The sequence below is a fragment of the Ptychodera flava genome, chromosome 3 (assembly GCF_041260155.1).
Source record: "Ptychodera flava strain L36383 chromosome 3, AS_Pfla_20210202, whole genome shotgun sequence".
Classification (NCBI taxonomy): Eukaryota; Metazoa; Hemichordata; class Enteropneusta; family Ptychoderidae; genus Ptychodera; species Ptychodera flava.
Window position 1 is genome coordinate 29,557,340 of NC_091930.1, and position 8,423 is coordinate 29,565,762.

The window sequence follows — 8,423 nt, forward strand, 5'->3', positions numbered from 1 at the left end:
AGACTTCAAACGTTCACTATGCCAAAGAGTTGAACCCACAAAGAATTATACTTGCTTCTACTTTGGAGTCTACCAAACCGAAAACACTTGTCACTTTTGCCGGATACTGAGGAAGTATATATTGTATCCTAGTACTGGATTCCTAGTGCTGAATTGTAATGGATACTCGCGTTGATTTTACTGTTATATGGTAAGAATCTATGAATACGGATTCTACAATGGCTCTCTTGATACGGAACATTTCACATGGTGGTTTGATTTTCCTCAGGGAATATTTGAATCTGCTTTTTTTTTTCAAAAAAGAGTGAAACTCAGGGACAATGGTGCAAAATCCCATTCTTATAAAAAATATTTCCAGAGCATTTCCTGAAAAATATTTGAAAATCGAATTGTGTTGGATACAACTAGTGAACATTTCATTTTCTCCAGGAAATTAAAAATGAACCTAGGCAAGCGTCGTACCATAAACATATCCTTAACATTTTGAGATTTACAAAATATGACCCGTGGTGATTTTTTCTTAAATTGAGTAATCAGAAATGTCTCCTTTTATATGTGTGTTCAAAAGATGCGATTGTTAACAAGAGACGAACATATTAGCAAGAGCGTTCAACCCTGCTGGATTGGAGTCCATATTTTTTGAAATTTCGGGAGCGTTTGCACGTCGAATCGAAAGACTTAAACTCTGCTAACATTTTCTGAAAGCAAACTTCTACCCATCCTCTTTAAAATTCAGATCAGATTCAGATTCAGAATAAAAATCGGGGTTGACCTGGCAAATTTTCAGAATTAGGCATATAATTACCCAGCATTTACCGATATTTGAAATTCAAAATGGTCGTCATAACTTTGTTAGGATGGTAAACGTTTTATTTACTCTCTCTATAAGCTGCATTATGAGCCCATACAAGTGTTTGTCCTCAAATATGGCATAAGTTCGAGAGTTCAACCAAGCTAATGATAATACTGATCTGCGTGAACTGTAACTTCCGATGCGGTCCGTACAGATGCTGACCACAGAATGACCCCGTTGCCCCCAAACCCTTCTTGGTGTATCAACGCGTTCAGTACAGCCACAATCGCCTCCATAAGTCAACCTGCCGTTAGTACTAACTGAGCAGAAAACATCCGAAGAAGGTTATTAAGGAATAGTCACTGTTTTATATCCTTTTACGGGTCAAATCATCAGGGATATACGCAATGTCTGATGCTGATAACATGGCAAACATACAAATCTGTTCGTCGTGTCGATCGGTGCACGGTGTAATATTTCAAAACCCTCCGTGGACACGACTCCTGATATGTGATCAATCCGGAGATTGTTATAATCGACAGAGAAAGGTGTCTCTGGTCGAAAGTTTGATTTAATTAAACTGCCTCTTCAAACCGAAGGACTTGAAACGTTCACTATGCAAAATATTTGAACCCACGAAGAATTACGTCTGCTTCAATTTTGGAGTCTACCAAAGTGAGAATACTTGTCAGTTTTTCCGGATACTGAGGGAATATATCATGTATCCTTGTTCTGGATTCCCAATGCTGGATGGTGCTGGATACACTCATGGATTCTACTGTTATATCATAAGAATCTATCAAAATGGATTCTGCCATAGCACTCTTGATAATATTTTCCCGAAGAAATTAAAATGAACTCAGACAAGTATCGTGTCATAAACATATATACTCCACATTTATTTTCGGAATCACAAAATATGTCCCCGTGGTGCATTCTTCCTAAAATTGAGAGTCATAAGAAATTCTCATTTTGTGTGTATGCTACAGGATGCACTTTGTTTGCAATAGAGGATGTTACAAGTTCGTTCAACCGTGCTTGATTCGAGTCCATATTCTTAAAATTTCAGGTCAGTTTGCACCTCGAATTGAAGGACTTAAACTTTGCTAATATTTTCCGAACGCAAAATTTTAACCACTTTCTCAAGATTGAAGATCGGAGGTTACCTCGCAAATTTTGGAACTGGACAAACATTTAGCCAATATTTACTGATATTTGAAATTCAATGGCCGCCATCCCTGTGTATCTCCATGAGGGAAATTCCCGACATCAGCAAATCTAAGATGGTGAAATTTTTGTTACCCGATAAGCTTCATAATTAGCCCGAAGAAGTGTTAGGCCGACAAATATGGCTTAAGTTTTAGAGTTGTGTTTTCTTTTCAAAGCTAACGATGTTTCTGATCTGCATAAAAGGAAACTTCCGATGCCGTCCATTCAGATGCTTACCACAGAATGACCCCGTTGCCCAAAAACTCTCCTCGGTGTACCGATGAGTATTTACAACCGCAGCACCTTTATATGTCAATCTGTCGCTAGGACTGCCGGGCAATGACATCCGAAGAAGGTAATTAAGAAATGGTCACTGTTTTATGTCCTTTGGTTGATGAAATCCGTAGAACATTCTCAAAATCTGATGTTGAGAACGCAGCAAAAATATAAACTTGTTAGTGTTGATCGGCGCACGTCACGGCGAAAATATTTCAAAACTCTCGCTGTACGCGAGACCTGATATATAAGCAACCTAAACCTTTTTGATAATTGACGAAGAAAGGTGTCTCGGGACAAATGTGCGATTGAATGTAAAATGCCCCTTCAAACCGAAAGACTTAACACGTTCACTATGCCAAAGAGATTTGAACCCACAAAGGCTTATGCTTGCTTCAATTTTGAGTTCTACCAAACTGATAATAATATGTAGTTTTGCTTGATACTGAGGGATTATATTATATAACATAGTCCTGTATCCAAAATGCTGGATGCATATTGATACGTTTTGTATTCTACTGTATATTGTAAGAATCCATTGAAATATATTCTACCATAGCTCTCCTTATACGGAGCGTTTCACAAAGTGGTTTGACGTTCCTCATGGTATATTTAAATCTTATTTCTTTTTCAAAAAAACCCGTAAAAATCGGGGAATTCATGCAAAATTCCATTATGACAATATATACCTAACATTTTCCCGCATCCGTGTAAGTGCATTGAGGAACAAGTGAAATTTAGAGTTTCACAAACGGTGAACATTCCATTTTCTCCAGGAACTTAAAATGAGTCCACAGAGGCAAACGTCGTACCATAATTACACAATACCAGCACTTAAAGATTCAGAAAATCTCAGCGTCGTCATGGTGAATTGTTCCTTAAATTTAGAGTCACCAACAATGTATCATTTTATTTGTGTATGCTACAGGGTGAGACTTCGTGACCAAGAGATCATGTTACAAGGGCGTTTAATCGTGCTGGGTGGTATTCGATATTTAGAAATTTCAGGTAGTTCACGCCTCGAATTTGACAGACTCAAAACTTTACTCAAACTTTCCGGAAGCAAAGCTTTATCCATCCTCTTAAAAATCAAGAATGCAAATCGGGGGTCACGGTTCCAATTTCGGCACTAGAGAAACATTACCCAATATTTACCGATATTTGAAATTCAAAATGGCCGTCATCTCTGTGTTATCGCTTGGTAGGGGGAAGGGGTGAAATTCCTTATTTTTGTAAATCTAAGCTGGTGAAATTTGTATTTATCCCATAAGGAGATAATGAGCCCTAACATGTGTTAGGTCAAAAATATGGTATAAGTTTGAGAGCTCGACTCTCTGTCCCTGAGGATGCAGAAGCAATCTGACGAGATTGGAATGTATCAAGATGCCTGCCCAATGAAAATCACTGAGAATAGAATACCCTATCGTTAATTCAATTTAACAAAATCCACAGAATGAATGAATCACTTATTTAACGGTATATGGTCGACAGAAATTGTACTCACACATTGAAGTCGCAACATCTGTACAACATGAACTTAATGAACCGCTGAAGTCTCAATGCACGGTAACCCCTGACACTTCATAAGCTTTGCCATCGAGTGTGTGTCAATCAACATTCGGCTTCGACGTCCCTGTACGCGTGTACAAGTAAACAACAAGCACGTGTACTCGAAAACTTAAATATTCATTTGCAATAATAAGCGTATGCATTCTTTTCAAATTCAACCATTTTAAAGACATTTTATTTATTTTAAGCATATATAGACCTACGTTAAAAACATACATACGCTGTGCTTACTTCCCAAACCTAAAATTCCCTTTACCAACCAACGTCGATCATCATTGAGGGCCATGGTCAATGGCAAGGTTAGGATACTCTCCGATCGATATGAGTCTGATTGACATTTTTCACTGCACGATACCTGAAGTGTCATTATAACTTAGCCATGGAGGGCAATGGTACCACTGAAACGATACATTTTCCTGCAGTGAGAATCCCCGGATCTCAGCCACGTTACGTATACGTTTCTTCAATAATGAAATATGTCCACAGAGCCGACGACATGGCTCTGGGACACCGTTACGGGTCAAATGATAGCTAAAACCTATGCGGCGACTTCTGGATCCCCGTTACCTTGCTTGTTGTGTCGACGACAATGATATATTTAGAACGTGACCTTTTTTCCTCTTCCTCCATCTTTTTTTTTTCAATTTGAACATGGGGCTCAGTAATGAATAATAATGCAAATCACTGTCATTTACAAATTAGTATAATGTCTTGATGAATTATTCCCGGAAAATGGACAGAAGACAGCGTTATACAGTCAGTACACTTTTCTCCCCTACAGGTAATATTGTATTTACTTTTCAGATCCAATGCTAACACACTGTAGGGTTCGCACGACAGCATTGAATCGTCAGGGGATTCCTATTGTCCTTGACCATCTCTCCAATGGCAGAAGAACAGAGGAAGAACCCTATGGTCATGTCTTCTTTTCTCAGGTAAGAAACCCCAGTAACTATTCAATAATGTTTAACTATACCATTAGGTAACAAGAGCGAAAGGTCACTATGGCAAACGCAAACTGTTAAAATAATCAACTCTTTAGATGACCCATATGGATTACCTTTGAAAATGTGCCGCTTTATTCATCGGTATTGGGAAACCGTATTCTGCGACCTCCCAACGTATACATAAACAGCGCATGTGTCAAAATCTAAACGACGTAGCACATCTCATTTCCTTGGTTACCCTGCTTACAGCCTCTTATAGAAAACTATTCAAACCATACTAAATCAAGTCAAATAAAGCATTCCATTGACAAGGATGGAAAGTACTCCAAAGATGAAACGTTTGGTATTGCTGAGATCTATTAATATGTTTAAAAGCAAGCAAAGTGGCCTTTATACTCGAATATTTACCAAGGTACAGTCGGCCTCGGCCATTCTGTCCTTTAAGGTTATTAATTATATGTTGTACAGCACATCCTCAAACATTTTGATTAGACTTTTATCTGACTTTTTGACCGATATCGGGAATTCCATGGGATACCAAATCAAGCCCCAGGCTTGTTGCCAGCAGTAACCCGGTTCCTGGGACATAGCTGATAGCTAGTTACGTTGACACGGTTACAATCAAAGGTTCTCATACTTTTCAAGGCTAGGTCTTTTTCCAAGATTTTTTTATTTCGAAATCTGGTAGTCTGCTAAAAATATCCCTGAAAAAGTTGAAGTAGTGTTTCATATCTTATTTAAGACATTCCATTAGATTCGAAGTTAATACAATATACGCCTGGAGCCCTTTGCTGTTAATTTTACAGACTTACTCGCTAGCCAAAACCTATCGCTTCATTAATCTTGTGTGGTTATTAACTGACCTCCGAAGACTTCACTTGCTGTTTGATGTCACACAATCGTCACAAGTGCAACTGCATGGCAGTTATTGCACATCCGGCTTATGTGCTGAGATTCTCAAAAAGTCGAAACCTGCAGATTGCGTGACATTCACAAATTCTGGTCAGTAAAACGACCGTTGGAATGGCATCTGTTAATATATTGTAGAGAATCGTACACTAATTAGTTGTTGTTACATACCTCCGTAGTTCACGTTACTCAATAACAATGATACCAGTTTCAAGCTGTTGATTCACTCTAATCTGAATTTTGTTTAAGTATTCTATTTTATATTGGTAGTGTTCTTACTTGGAGACCGAAAAATTTCATAAAATGACACGATTCACAAGAACTATTACAGCTCACCTAATATTTTCAGTATGTTTCCCTCTCTAACGGCCTGTCTATCTGTCACTCCTTTCATCCGAGTCGAAGTCATATATGTAGACACCTTACATCTTTTGTGCGGTGTTTTAAAACCGTTAAAGGATTTTTAATAACGAATTTCTTTGTCAGTCAGCACCATGTTAACTATTTTGTCGACGGTTATTTATTGTGTGCTGTACTCACAAAACTTTTTTATTTGTAAGATAAGTATAATTTATGAGCTTTGATATGAAATAACATCCTCTCTCCGTCCCTCCGTCCCTCCCTCTCTCTCTCTCTCTCACCACACAGTGTTACAAAAATTTCCAATTAACTAAGATAAAATAACCTATCAGCGAATAATTAGTTAGCGATTATGGGTGAAAAGGTCCAATACTGTAAAAAAAAGATAACCTCAAAACATGCGATTCATTGGTCATGCCGAGATTGGTATTTTATCAATCTATTTGTGATGTAAATTTAATCCTCGGTGTAGCAATAACTGATCGGTTACTCAATCAGGAGTCTTGTTACTTTGGTTGGGATAATATTCGGTGTAAAAAAGGGTCGCAGGCAACTCTTTGAACTCCTTCCATGCTTTCATCGAGTTTGGACCATATCCAATTTTGAAATGGCCGCTACCAGACTCAACATTTTATGCATACCTACCTATATGTACAAATGATTCTCCCAGCGTATTAATTACAACCACACTTCGTGTAAATGTAGTATGCACCTCAAAGGTGGAAGACTTAATTTTTTGCCCAAACTTTCTTAAGAATATTTTAACCCTTCTCTTTCAAAATCATGAATAAAAATGGGGTGGTCACCGTGCATTTTTGATACTGGAGAAAAAATTCCCTAGGCTTTACCGATATTTGAAAATAAAAATGGTCGCCATCCCTTTGTTAATTCTATCGAATAAAATACTTATACAAAGAGCTCTAAAATGAACCCACACAAGTGGTAGACCTTAAGCAAATTGTAAAGGTTTGAGCGTCCGAATGTCTGTCCCCGAGTGCGCATTCTACCTTATCGAGATAAGGGTTCACGGTAACACGGTGTCAAAGGCACGGAAACGGGCATCCAAATTAATGAAATAGTTTCACATATATGCGCTGTCCTAGTGACATGCATTTGCAAAGATTCGCCGACAGATCATACAGTGTAGATCAAAGAAGAAAACAAATTAAAATGTGATACATTTTCAGACCTAATGATCACTATTTGACTTGTAAGCAAACAAGGGCCCCCAGTCATTGGAGTTTCAAACAAACAAATATACATGCTCTCTCTCTGTCTCTCTCTATCTCCCCCCCTCTCTCTCTCTCTCTCTCTCTCTCTCTCTCTCTCTCTCTCTCTCTCTCTCTCTCTCTCCTCTCTCTCTCTCTCTCTCTCTCTCTCTCTCTCTCTCTCTCTCTGTTCAGTAGTGAAAGCGAATAAAACGAAGATAAACAACCTTAGATGCGCTTGCAATATGTATGTATGTATGTATTATTTTTTGTTAAATATTTAAATATTAACAGATATTTGTTTTTATCTTTTCACATGCTAAATGAGATGTACCGGCAATCGACAGAACTCTGCCCCCTTGTCACCCCATCGGAAGAAAAGGTGACTGTAGAGGTGATCCGAGTGTGTGCTACCGCCAGTGATAGATATAAATTAGTATTGTATATTCTTATCAAATGTACTCATTGTTACTTTCTTCATGTTCAAACATGATGGTTGCATTGTCACCTAGACACCTTTAGCCCTCTGCAGATAGACACAGCATGTGAGTGCGAGGTATTCTAATTTCTGGTATGCCTATCACTGTATATAAAAAGAACGAGAGACCCCCCACAAAAGTCGACAATCTCTGCTTAAAATGAGGTCACGCATGAAGTTCAATACATCGCTAAATCTTTATAAATTTTGGTTCTATAGATTCTGAGTGCATTTGAACAGATGCCCGACGAAAATGACTTAATCAACCTCCGCTAAGCCAAACTCGATTAGCAAAATAATATTATTTTATTCCTTTTGCCAAAATTAACTGTCTGAACCTGTAACACATACACACTCTTTAATTGGCAATGAAGTGATTCGAGATGAAGTTTATTAAGGGACAAATAAATGGTTCTGTCAAAGTAGTAAAAACACAGAATCGTAAAAAGCAAATCCTTTGTTATAAAATGATCTGCAATTTGTTTAAAATATAACGGCAGTTTGGGTAACATATTGCAGAATGGTTTCAAATTCTCGCTCTTACATTCTTTATCAATGGTGATATCACTATTGCATTGTTGTTGATTAACCTTACCGAAACTCCTTGAATTCCCCAACCTAATTTTGTTCTACTGGCCTTGTAATCTTCATCGACATCCAAGGGTAGCATCTTG